Raw genomic sequence first — 11822 nt, 5'->3', positions numbered from 1 at the left:
CCTTTGTTGCTCCTGTTTATTCTCTGGATGGAATTATCTCCTCTGCCTTTAGGACCCTGTCTTCCTCCCCTGCCTTCTCACCAGACTGATCCATCTGTGCTGATGGAAACCCGTTCTTCAGAAAGCTTGCTCTGATGAACCCTCCCCCTGCCTCCCCCTTTCCCCAAGCTCTGCCAGCCATTCCTGAGCCCTAACCACACTGGACCTCCCAACACATCCTGGGGAGTGGGATGGTGTTGGGGGAGAGGATGGACTGGGGGAGGGGGCAGAGGGCCATGTCAGGCTGCTGTCCCGGAGAGTCAGGACTGATTTCCATGTCTGCCTGGGTCATGTTCTCCCCACCTTGCTGTGCAGTTAGCATCTGCTGGAGGGGGACCAGGGACAAGAAAATGGTTTAAGTTCAAAGAGCTGTTTACTATCCAGGGACATTGTTAATTTTTAATACAGCCCTCCCCCCTAAAATTGTGTACATGTGTGTGATTTACTTGGAAGCCAAATATTGTATTTGGCTTATCACTTGCAAACAGCGATCAGCTCTGAAACAACTGAGAAAATAAGGTACTTGTGCCCAACTAAGGGGTATTCGGCTATCCCAGGACCACCTCACAGAGAGAAACTACGACCAGTATGCCACCGTCTCAACTAGATCCACCAGGTAGAAATTTGAGAGATGAGAAGGGAGAAGAGGTCCCCAGGTGGCCTTCCCTGTGGACAGCATTCTTCCTGGTAATACTTGGTGAAGGTGTGAGAGTGGATGTGGGCATGTGCACTCTGGGGGTGCAAAATCAGGGGAAAGGTCACATGACAGTTTCTGTCTTTGGGCCATTTGGGGATACCTGCAAAACGCTTGGCAAACATCCTTGAGGTGGTTGCAGAATGGGGTGGGCCAAAGGGAGCTAGAGTCAAGGAGGTACATCTTGGAGCAGGAAAGTAAGCAGCTGGCATAAATTGGCTCTCTGACTACTCACCTCCATGCCCTAGAGCAACAGAAGGAGAAGAGGGACCCCAGAACCTGAATGGGAAATTTACATACACTTCTCTCTGCAAAGATGGAGGGCTGGGCCTTCCAGGCAGGGCAGGGCCAGAGGTCTTGGTGCAGCTGCCTGAGCTGGGAGCCACACCTGGCTTAGCAGGGTGGTTGGGTGAGGGCTCAGCATGGCTCAGAGGTGCCAGAGGCAGGTGTGCATTGGTGGGCACTGGGCTGGCCAGCCTGCTAGCACATATATCATGTCCACTTCCCGCAGGGGAAGAGAGGCTTGCCTAGTGAGCCAATGCTTTTTTCCTCCTGGCTTTGTCCTTCTCTGACCATCTTGTCCCCTTCTCTTTCTCCACTCCCCCTGCAGGTAATGACTCTTCCTGGATGACATTGTGGCTGGCTGGGTCTGGAATCCTGCCCAGGAAAGGTGCAGAAGTGACCCAGTTCTCAGAGTAAGCCAGACTTGATGCTTTTGCAAAGAGGGCAGCTCCCCAGGGTGTGGCTGCATCATAGGTGTGTATGGGGCTTAGCAAGGGATCCAGGCACCAACACCCTTGTCACTCCTTAGCTTGGGCCTGGGCTGTGTCCCTCTGTATGCAACAGGAGTATGAAGGTGAGTTCTAAGCTGTACCCTATCAGCTCCCTCCCGTGGAGCTAGGAAGGAAATGGTCTCCTATTTCCCAAGTGGTTAACTGGTGGAGAAAGGGCTCCGGGGCCCAGATGGCAATATCAGAGGAAGATTCTCCCTTCCAGTGCCTCCTGGATACTTCCTTTGACAGGCTATGGGGACCTGGAAACCCATCAGAATCTGGAACAGGTAGCAAATTTGCAACAAGAGCCTGGGCATTGGGGTGGAAGTTCCAGGGCTTCAGTTTCAAGAGCCAAGCTGGGGGCCTTCTCCTCCTTCTGCAAGCCCCTGGGGTCCATTATTCACCCTCCTTTTATGCTCACTCCATCCCAAGGTTTTCCTCCAAATTCTCTCCTTCCACTACCACCATCTTCTTTTTTGCTCCAAGCATCATGCTCAGAATCTCCTTCAAGCACAGGTTGCCTCACAGAGTCTGTGTCTTTGGGGCATCATTTCCTCCCAAGTTGGAGCATTTTTGAAAGCAGGCCCCACAATGGTTGAGATAAGAAGGTGCTGCCCTGAAATATCAGGAAGTCCTCACTTTCCAAACTGCGCGTACCCCCTGACTTCAAGGCCTTCATCTGTGCCCTTGGCCTCAGATGTTCCCACAGGCCCAGGGGTGAGAGGGTTCCTGCCCTTGGGGAGGGAGCTCTGGTCACTGCCTTCATTCCCTCCCCTGCTCTAAGGTCCATAACTGCCAAGGACCTCCAAGGTCCCTAGCCCAGCGTGTGTCCAGGAGGTAGTGTCTGATGGGTATTGGTGGATAAATTGATAAACTACAGGATTTTATTCTTGTCTGGGTAGCCATCAGGCTGGAGATGGTAACTAAGAATTGGCATGCTGGAGGCAGTGAGGAAGGGAAGACCATTTTGCAATATCAGTGTGACCCCAGACACCAGCATTTCCTGCGCAGCTCCCTTGTACTGAGAACTGATTTAGTAGGTGTGCCGCTGCTGGGAAAGACCCTCTGCTCTTGGCCAGAGGCTGCAGGGAATGTGAAGAGTCCCAGGATTTGCAAGGCTCCCTGCAGAAAAGAACCCAGGGCGAGTTTTTTTGGCCCTGGGGCAGGGCCAGTGTGATAAAAGACTGCCCCCTAGTGAGCTTCATCCCCACTGCCAGGTCAGCTCCCAGGGCTCCCAAGGTGGGTGGATCTTCTGTCCCAGAGAGGCATGGTGGAGTCACGCTTGTGACAGGGCTTTGTCCAGGGGACAGGTGTCTCCCAGGCTCATAGAATGGACTAATGGCTCCAGTTGTGTTCCTGACTTTCCTCCCATTTCAGTCTATCCTGAACTTTCACGTGGTCTGAAAGAGATACATGCAATCTTTAATACAACCCTAAATCATTGACATTGGGAAAACACCTTGTGTTCACACACCTATTCACACTTCTACGCAGCTCTTCATGTATTTTCTGTATTCATTAAAAAAATATTTCCTGAGCATGCACACTGAGCCAGACCCTATGAGTCCAAGGGTTTCCTTCCATCTTTGCGGAGTTCAAAAGTCACTGGGTTCAAGGGAGAAAGAGGCTAGTAAACTATAGAGCACAGAGCTCCCCATCTTGGAGAAGGAGGGTATGGGCATAGTGAGGGAGTGATGGCAGGCTTCCTGCAGGTGATGCTTCTCAAGTTGAGTGCTAAGGCCAAGATGGACTGCAAGGTGTCTTCCAAGGCTGGCATCTGGAGAACCTGCCCAGAAAGCACAGACATCCTGGTTCACCGGAACAGAAGCGGTAAGTGCTGAGCCCTTCATGGGCGGCTACTGACCTCCAGGAGGAACCGTGGGAGGGAGAGATTGCAAAGGGACACTTTGTGGTATATCTAGGCTAAAACATTACCTTGTGTACTTTAAACAAGTGTACGTTTCTTAAAAAGTCAATTATACTCTAATAAAAGGATTGAAGCAGTCAGACAGTAACACAGTGTAAAAAGCATTGCCTTGTTCCGCTCTTCTCCCCAAGTTCTGTGTCCAAGAGACAACTGCTTTTAAATCTTTTGCATGTTCTGCTACTGACACCTAAATTTCTAAAAAAAGTCTTCTATTTTATGGTGTTCCTGCTTTAGTTGTTATCAACTTCCTTCTACTATGAAAAATTAGGACAGAGCTCCCTTACAAAGCAGACACGTATAGTCACTTACATACATGCACACTTGCCTCCTTCCTGCCCCTTGATGATGGCTGCATGTCATTTTTTGCATAAATTACTATTCAATGTTTATATGATTGTGACTAGATAAATATTGTTAATAGCTGAATCACATACTGCGCCATGATTACACTTCCTTTCTTTCACAACTCTTATTTTTGTTGGAGTTAAATATCTGCCTCATTTTTTCATTTCCCAGGTGTGGTATATATTTAGCATTAACTTGTGCCCAAGTACACAGGTAGAACCCCAAAGTTCAACTCCATGAATAAGACCCATTAGTAGTTTAGCCTGTCAATGTTCATCTTGATGGCACCCCATCTGGGGAGTTGGGACAGGTTACCCTCTGCTCCCACCAAAGAGCTTTCATCCTGAGATCTCCCTTCAGGAAGGGCCCTTCCCCCACTTCTCTTCCACTTGTTTTCCTGTCTCCAGATTTCTTGTCTTTGCCTTCCAGGAGCTTCCAAAGAATGGATCTGTAGGAGGCAAATTTAAAAAAATTGTTTTGCACCTTAAAATCTCTTAATTCTACTGTCATACACTATTTATGGATGGTTGGGTATAAAAGTCTAGATTAGAAGTAATTTTGCCTCTGAATTTCGAAAGAGTTGCTTCATTATCTTCTTGCTTTCAGTGTTGCCATGGAGAAAAACAATGTTATTCTCACTGTTGATCCCTGGATATGGGTTGTTTTCTCTCTCTCCGGAAGCTTTTAGGATTTTCTGTGCATGTCTGACACCCTGGCATTTCTGAGTGCGATGCCTTGATGTGTTTTTTCTTTTTGGCTTCTGTGGGGCAAAGTTTCGCATATGATTTGGTGGTTACTCTTCTCCAGTTGAACTGTTCCCTTTTGGGGGGTCCAATAATTTTGGATGTTAGAACTCCCAAAACAATTCTCTGATTTTAAGTAATTTTTTCTTGTTATCTTCATTTTGGGGAGAAATTTTCACCCCTTGATATTTCAACCCTTTTATATTGCTGTTTTCATTTTTAACTTTCAAGAGCTGTTTTCTTTTAATCTAATGTTTTCTTTCCTAACACCATCTTCTTGTTTCATAAATTAACTATCTTCTCTTATCCCTCTGGGAGTGGTAATTATTATGAAAATTGTTTTGTTGTTCCAACCTCCACATTATCTCGGTTTCCTTGGAGTTCCTTTTTTGCTGTTTGTTTGTTTTGCTCTGTTTTTCATAGTTAAGGCTTCTCTCAAATGATTTAGCTGTCTAGCCCTGTTTAAGAAGGAGGCATTTCACAGCTGATGGAAGCCCTGTGTGGGTGCAGAGTTTATTTCTTGGTGGGTCTCACAGAAACAGAGATAGCGTTCTGGCTTTGATGTTGGGGACCCCCACAGTAGCGGAACTTGTAGGTCATTACCCTCGGGCGAATCAGTTTCCCAGTGAAGGGTCCTCTGAATCTGCCGCCTGGAGTCTGGGGGCCTGGCTGCCCGTGGGCCCCGAAGAGAATAAGGAAGGGAAATGGAAGGGCGTTGGGGCAGTGGGCTCTGCCAGGCCCCCCCTCTGCCATGCTCAACTTCGGTCTTTCCAGAGGGCAACTCCGGTCTTTGCAGTGGTAAGGAATCAGGCAAAGTGAAGGGGGCTGTCTCAGAGTACGTTCCTCTTCAGGAGGTTTACAGCCAACTCGCCCTCGGCCCCAGCTTGGAGATGCCCAGGGCTTCTGCTCACTAAGAGTCTGAGGCTCTGCCACGTTTGTTTCTTCTCTTCCCCAGATGCTCAGCGCTGGGAGAAAGCTGCAACCTCATCTGTCTGCTCTCCATTTTCCAGAATTTTGTCCACATCAGTCTCCTGCTCTCTCCTCTCCTGCCTTCTTCCGCTGGAGGGTCAGACTTTTTCCTTTTATCTCTTTCCAGTAAGCAGGTTTAGGGTGGAGCCAGGGTGAAGGTGCTCTTCCCTCCTCCCCGTTGAGGCAGACTCAGCCTCCTCTTGGTGTTTCTCACTGGGGTGGCTCCTTCCGACCTTGTCAGGACTGGTGTGGGCACTTGGGGCAGGAAGCTGGCAAGCTCAAGGTTGTTCAGCTGGTTCTACAACTTCAGGGCTTGCTTTCCCTGCCATGGGCAGGGTTCCCATACATCTGCCAAGGTTAAGGCTGGTGGGGTGCCTCTGTGATGGTAGTGCTGTGGTCCTCTGTTACTCCAAGACTCCAGGGCTGCAGTAAAGACCTTGTAAAGGGGGACTTGAAGCTTGAGGTTTTAGAGGCCCAGGGGCTGAGCCCATAGTTCTAGGAGATGCAAGACACCTTCAGATACCACCATGTCATCACGAAAACTGGGCATCCAGGGGAACACTGGCCTTTACTTTCAGTCTTGTTTCTTTCCTCTCGGTGTATCCATGCAAGAGTGGAGGGCAGAACACGGTCCCTCCCATGCACATCTTTTGCCACTTCTTGAGGGCAGAGCATCTGACCTTTCAGCCCCATTGGAAAGGTTCTGTTGTTTGACTGGACACGGGCTACAGAGTCACTTGGGAGACATGATAACGTCCGGCTTGTTTTGTGCAAAGGCTTAGGGTGTGCTGTGTGGCAGGCTCCATGCAACCCATGTTCCAGTGTGCCAGGGAGACTCTATAAACAGGATTCCTATCTTAGAGATTCACAATGGCATCAACCTGTGTGAAGAATCTGAAAATTCTGGCAGGAAGGAAACCATCTATTTTGTTTCAGGTGCACCCACATAAGTGAAGACAGGAAAGAAATTAGATCGACCTTCAAAAGTACCAGGCAGTGGAATAACTACAATGAGAGCCCGTCATCCTGGTGAAATAAGGTGGCTCAGAGGCGGAGACAGTGAGGGTGCAGCCCACATGCACTCCGGTCCTCGTCTGAACTCTGCCGGACGTCTGGAGGCTCGTGACTGCCCTGCCATCCTTTTCAGTCCCTTTTTAGCAGATCCTTCCTAAGCTCAGTCCAAACCCAAAGTGACGAAGAGTGACTCTGGGGAGAGAGGCACAGGGACAGTGTTTCCTCTGAGGTGGGCAGGATTGCGGAAGGGCAGGGACCATGGAGGCAGGCTGATCAGTTATTTCTTTTGGATGAAGTCACACCTGAATTTTCTAATAAGGTGTAAAATATTATGTATAATATCTAACAAAATTTAACCATTTTGGTGTACAGTTTGATGAATTTTGGTAGTCGTATACAGTTGTATAACCATAGCCACAATAAAGATTTAGATCATTTTCCTCTCTTCGGAAAGTTGCTCCCCTTTGCAGGAATTTCCTTCCCTGAGCCCCGAGTCCTCTTGGCCCACTCTGGCCTCATGCCTGCACGTGGCTGGTTCCTTCCTTTTCTTTCCTTCTAATCTCAAACGTCGCCTCCTCAGAGAGGCCTTCCCCGACCGTCCGATTGAAAACACCCGACCTGCAGGTAGGTGCTCTCTGGCCTGTCTCTCTTCGTAACAACAAGCTATTTCATCTCTCCTTAATTTTTAATTTATTTGTGTGTTTGTTTATTTCCTTTGGTCAGTCTACCCCTAACTGAATGTAAACTTGGCTATGTCTTTCTGCACTGCTTTATTCTCAGTGCCCAGAACATAATAGTTGATTTATAAGTACTTATTGGACCAAAGGATATAAAGAAGAAAGAGAAAGAAGAAATGCAGAAAGGAGGAAGACAAAGGGGGACTAAAGGCTCAGAAAGGGGAACAAGAAGGGAGGGGACAGAAAAGGACTAGATCGCAGTGGTTCAGAGCCAGGGTGTTTGTATCAGTGTGACCTTGGCACCTCACATCTCCCTCAGTTCCCTCCTTTATGAAGTGGGGTTTCCTCACAGGGCTGCGCCAAGGACCAAATGAGATAACGTACGTAAAGTGCGCTCACAGTGCCTGACACCTAGTAAACGGGACGGAGAGAAAAGGAGCAAGAACCGTGGGTCTCCTCTCCTGGGCACTGACTCGGGAACTCTGTTGTTCTCCCTGCCTCCTTTCCATTCAGGGGAGCCCCGAGGGGCATCTCACCAACCAGCCTTCACATCCTGGCATATGCTGGAGCCCAGCGCATGTTCCTGTCCCAGTGGTTCAGATGTCTTGCTTACAACAAGCAGACCGGAGAGGCTAATGTTGGCCACACATTCCAGATCCTTCCCCTTGGGTCAGGAGCCTACAAAGGCATCGCCAATAAAGCATATGCCCAGCCTCCTCATTTCCATGACGAACAATGGCTAAGGGAGTATGAGCCGGGGATAGCAGTAGGGGTGAGCGAGGGGGTGGGATGAGGTGGAGGGAGGGCAAAGCCCTTGGTCTCTGCAGCTGTGAATTGCTTCATGCTGGACACTGGGCCCATTGGCTCTTGCATCTGCCTCCTGGACCCACAAACCTCCTCTCAATGCTGCATCAGGAAGAAACACTCAACCCAGAGCTGCTGAGAGGGGCCAAGTTTCCCAGGACTCCCTTCTCTTTATTTCCTCCTCCGTGCTCTCTCTCACCCCTGCTCTCCCCTGCATGTTGGCCAGATGGGATGTCCCTGGAGATGGAGGGGTGTGTTGTGAGGTGCCTCTTTTCCTACTTACTGGCTTTGCCACTTTGGGTGAAAAGATGAGCCTTCTTCTCATCTTGTTTAAAGCAAGCACCAAGACTTCCAGCCAAGATGGAGGCATAGTCATACGTACTGTGCATCCTTGCACAACCAAAAGAAGGACAACAACAAATTTAAAAACAAAAAACAACCAGAACTGACAGAAAATCGAACTCTATGGAAGTCTGGCAACCAAGGAGTTAAAAAAAAAACATTCATCCAGACTGGTAGGAGAGGCAAAGATAGGAAGCTGGGTGGAGAAGACTCAGGGCAAGGCAGTGGTTGGCAGACCTGGCAAGGCAGCAGACTGCAGACTGGGCGGTCCCACATTAGCGTGCAGATAAACCAGGAGGAGCAACTAGGGAGCGAGACAGAACATGCAACCCAGAGTTCCAGTGCAGGGAAATAAAACGTCAAACCTTTGACTGAAAACACCTGTGAGGGTCAAGGTGGTAGTGGGAGAAACTCCCAGCCTCACAGGAGGGTTTGTTGGAGAAACCCACAGGGTCCTAGAATGTACACAAGCCCACCCACCAGAAATCAGCACCAGAAGGGCCGATTATGGGTAGCAGAGGAAGTGACTGAAAACTGCAGAGAGTGGAGCAAGCAGCATTGTTCCCTCTTGAACCCCTCCCTCACAAACAGCATCACAATGCAGCGAGGTTGGGCTGCCCCACCCTCATGAATACCTAAGGTTCCCCCCCATACTATGTAACAGGCAGGCTGAGACAAAAAAAAAAAAAAGGCCCAAATGAAAGAACAGATCAAAGCTCCAGCAAAAATACAACTTAGTGACGAAGAGATAGTCAACCTATCGGATGCAAAGTTCAAAACACTGGTAATCAGGATGCTCACAGAAGTGGTTGATTTTAGTCACAAATTAGAGGCAGAAGTAAAGGCTATGCAAAATGAAATAAAGGAAAATGTACAGGGAACTAACAGTGATGGGAAGGAAACTGGGATTCAAATCAGTGATGTAGGGTGAAGGAAGAAACATTCAACCAGAACAGAATGAAGAAACAAGAATTCAAAAAAATGAGGAGAGGCTTAGGAACCTCCAGGACATCTTTAAACATTCCAACATCTGAATCATAGGGGTGCCAGAAGGGGAAGAGGAATAGCAACAAGTGGAAAACTTATTTGAACAAATAATGAAGGAGAACTTTCCCAATCTGGCAAAGGAAATAGTCTTCTAGGAAGTCCAGGAAGCTCAGACAGTCCCAAAAAAGTTGGACCAACCAAGGAAGAACAAGGAGGAACACATCAAGGCACATCATAATTATATTAGCCAAGTTTTAAGATAAGGAGAGAATCTTAAAAACAGCAAGAGATAAGGGGACAGTCACCTACAGAGGACTGCCCATAAGACTATCACTTGATTTCTCAAAAGAGACCTTGCAGGCAAGAGGAGGCTGGAAAGAAGTATTCCAAGTCATGAAAGGCAAGGACCTACATTCAAGATTGCTCTATCCAGCAAAGCTGTCTTTCAGAATGGAAGGGCAGATAAAGTGCTCCTCAGTTAAGGTCAAGTTAAAAGAGTTCATCATCACCAAGCCCTTATTATATGAAATGTTAAAGGGACTTATCTAAAAAAAGAAGATAAAAATATGAACAGTAAAATGACAACAAACTCACAGCTATTAACAACCGAACTAAAACAAAAACAAAAATAAATTAAGCAAATGACTAGAACAGGAACAGAATCACAGAAATGGAGATCACATGGAGGATTCTCGTTGGGCGAGTGGGTGGGAGGAGAGGGGGAAAAGGTACAGGGAATAAGTAGCATAAATGGTAGGTAGAAGACAGACAGGAGGAGGTTAAGAATAGTATAGGAAATATAGAAGCCAAAGGACTTATATATATATATGACCCATGGATATGAACTAAAGTGGGGGAATGCAGGTAGGAGGGGGTGCACAGGATGGAGGGAAATCAAGGGGGGAAAATGGGACAACTGTAGTAGCATAATCAATGAAATATATTTAAAAATAAAAAATAATAAAAATAAAACAAGCACCATAATAAAACCCACCTCATACATAGGGTAATTATGAGCATGAAGTGAAACAATCTAGGCAATGGCATCCAGACAGAATGGGCACAATAATTACCTTCTTCACTGAGCAGGCCTGTAAATTCTCATCTCCCACCACACTGCAGTCGGACCTCCTCTGTGCCCTGTTCCCCCTTGCTAAGACTCAACAGCAGTTCTCAAGCAAGCAGCACCCTCACCCAAAGCCATTCATGAGGACGAGTTGTAGCTTTCAGAATCTTTCCTCTGTTTTGGCGTGAGCTGACTGAGAGTTTTAGCCCAAGTCTTTTGTCTCCTATTCACCCCCTTGGGTCCTTTATCAAACACCACCTTTCAGTAGGACCTTCCCTAATCATACCGAATAATCATTATAATTTCCACCTACCTCATTTCCTGTTCTCTTTCCTCCTTTTGCTCCCTCCACCATTTTACATGCAATTTATCTCACTTACGTATTTGCTACTAGAATGTAAACTACAATACATTCTAGACCAGGGAATTTTTTTGGTTTTGTTCAATGTTGTACCCCTGAGGGCTAGAACAATGTATAGTAGATGCTGTATAAATATTTGTTGAATGAATGAAATGAAGTCATGGACATTCATTTTTGCCATGGGATGATTTATATTATTTCATGATTGATGGCCACCAACAAGAAATCACTTTTTCCCCAACTCATTTAAGTTGTGTATAAAGTACCTTATCATTGTCCCTCTGGTGTGAGAGATGAGGTATGCCCAGGACTAGTTCCAATCTGTTAAACTCCCCTGTGGTCTGATTATTCCAAGTGGCCTCTGCTCTTGCAGTGAGGTGACACTGTGCTCATTAGAGACTTTAATGGTATACAACCCAGCAGTTTTCATTGGTTCAAGGTTAGTATCTGACACTCCCTGGCTTCTGCAGAGGTAATGTCTAAACCTGTGTATCAAGGACTGTTTAGCCCCAAGTATTAGATATCACACAAACCGTGGCTTACACTTAGAAAAGTTAGGGATTTATTTTTTGCCCCAGTGCATGAAGTCTGGAGGCAGGTCATTTGGGGCTGGTATGCTAGCTCCAAAGAATCTTCAGTGTACGAGGCTCCTTTCATTCTTCTGCTCTCCCATCCATCGGCCACAGCATCTAGACCTGGCCTTGTGGCTGTAAGGTGACTTACTGCGGCTCCAACCTCAAGCGAGCCTTCCATGTAGTGAGAGGTTAGATCTCAGGGGAGCCAGGAGGAAGGGTGCATACCCCCCCAGTCAGCACACCTCTAAAAATGTCCAGTCTGATGGCCTTTAACTTTAATTGGAACAGTTAGCCCATTTATATGTAATGAAATCACTCGCACCTTCAGTTTTAAATCCACCTAAATCTCATTATTTGTCTATTGTTTCACTTGTTTTATATTCCTGTTCTCCTTTTTTCTTGCTTTTGCAGTACTTTTTTTATTATTCCATTCCATTTGGCTTATTAATTATATATTATTTTATTATTTTTAGTGGTTTCCTTGGAGTTTACAATATGTACCCTTG

General features: G+C 47.0%; 1 long non-coding RNA gene across 1 annotated transcript; it reads left to right on the top strand.

The window, feature by feature from the left end:
- The first annotated feature begins 673 nt into the window (after window positions 1–673).
- LOC128628028 (uncharacterized) lies at window positions 674–6903 on the top strand. Its single transcript, XR_008392347.1, has 3 exons — window positions 674–726; window positions 1344–1428; window positions 6427–6903. It is a non-coding gene; the product is annotated as an uncharacterized LOC128628028 (long non-coding RNA).
- The last annotated feature ends 4919 nt before the right edge of the window (window positions 6904–11822 follow it).

The sequence above is a fragment of the Artibeus jamaicensis genome, unplaced genomic scaffold (assembly GCF_021234435.1).
Source record: "Artibeus jamaicensis isolate MK-2021 breed Jamaican fruit bat unplaced genomic scaffold, CSHL_Jam_final contig_519, whole genome shotgun sequence".
NCBI classification, from domain to species: Eukaryota; Metazoa; Chordata; class Mammalia; order Chiroptera; family Phyllostomidae; genus Artibeus; species Artibeus jamaicensis.
This window is presented reverse-complemented; position numbering and strand designations above follow the sequence as displayed.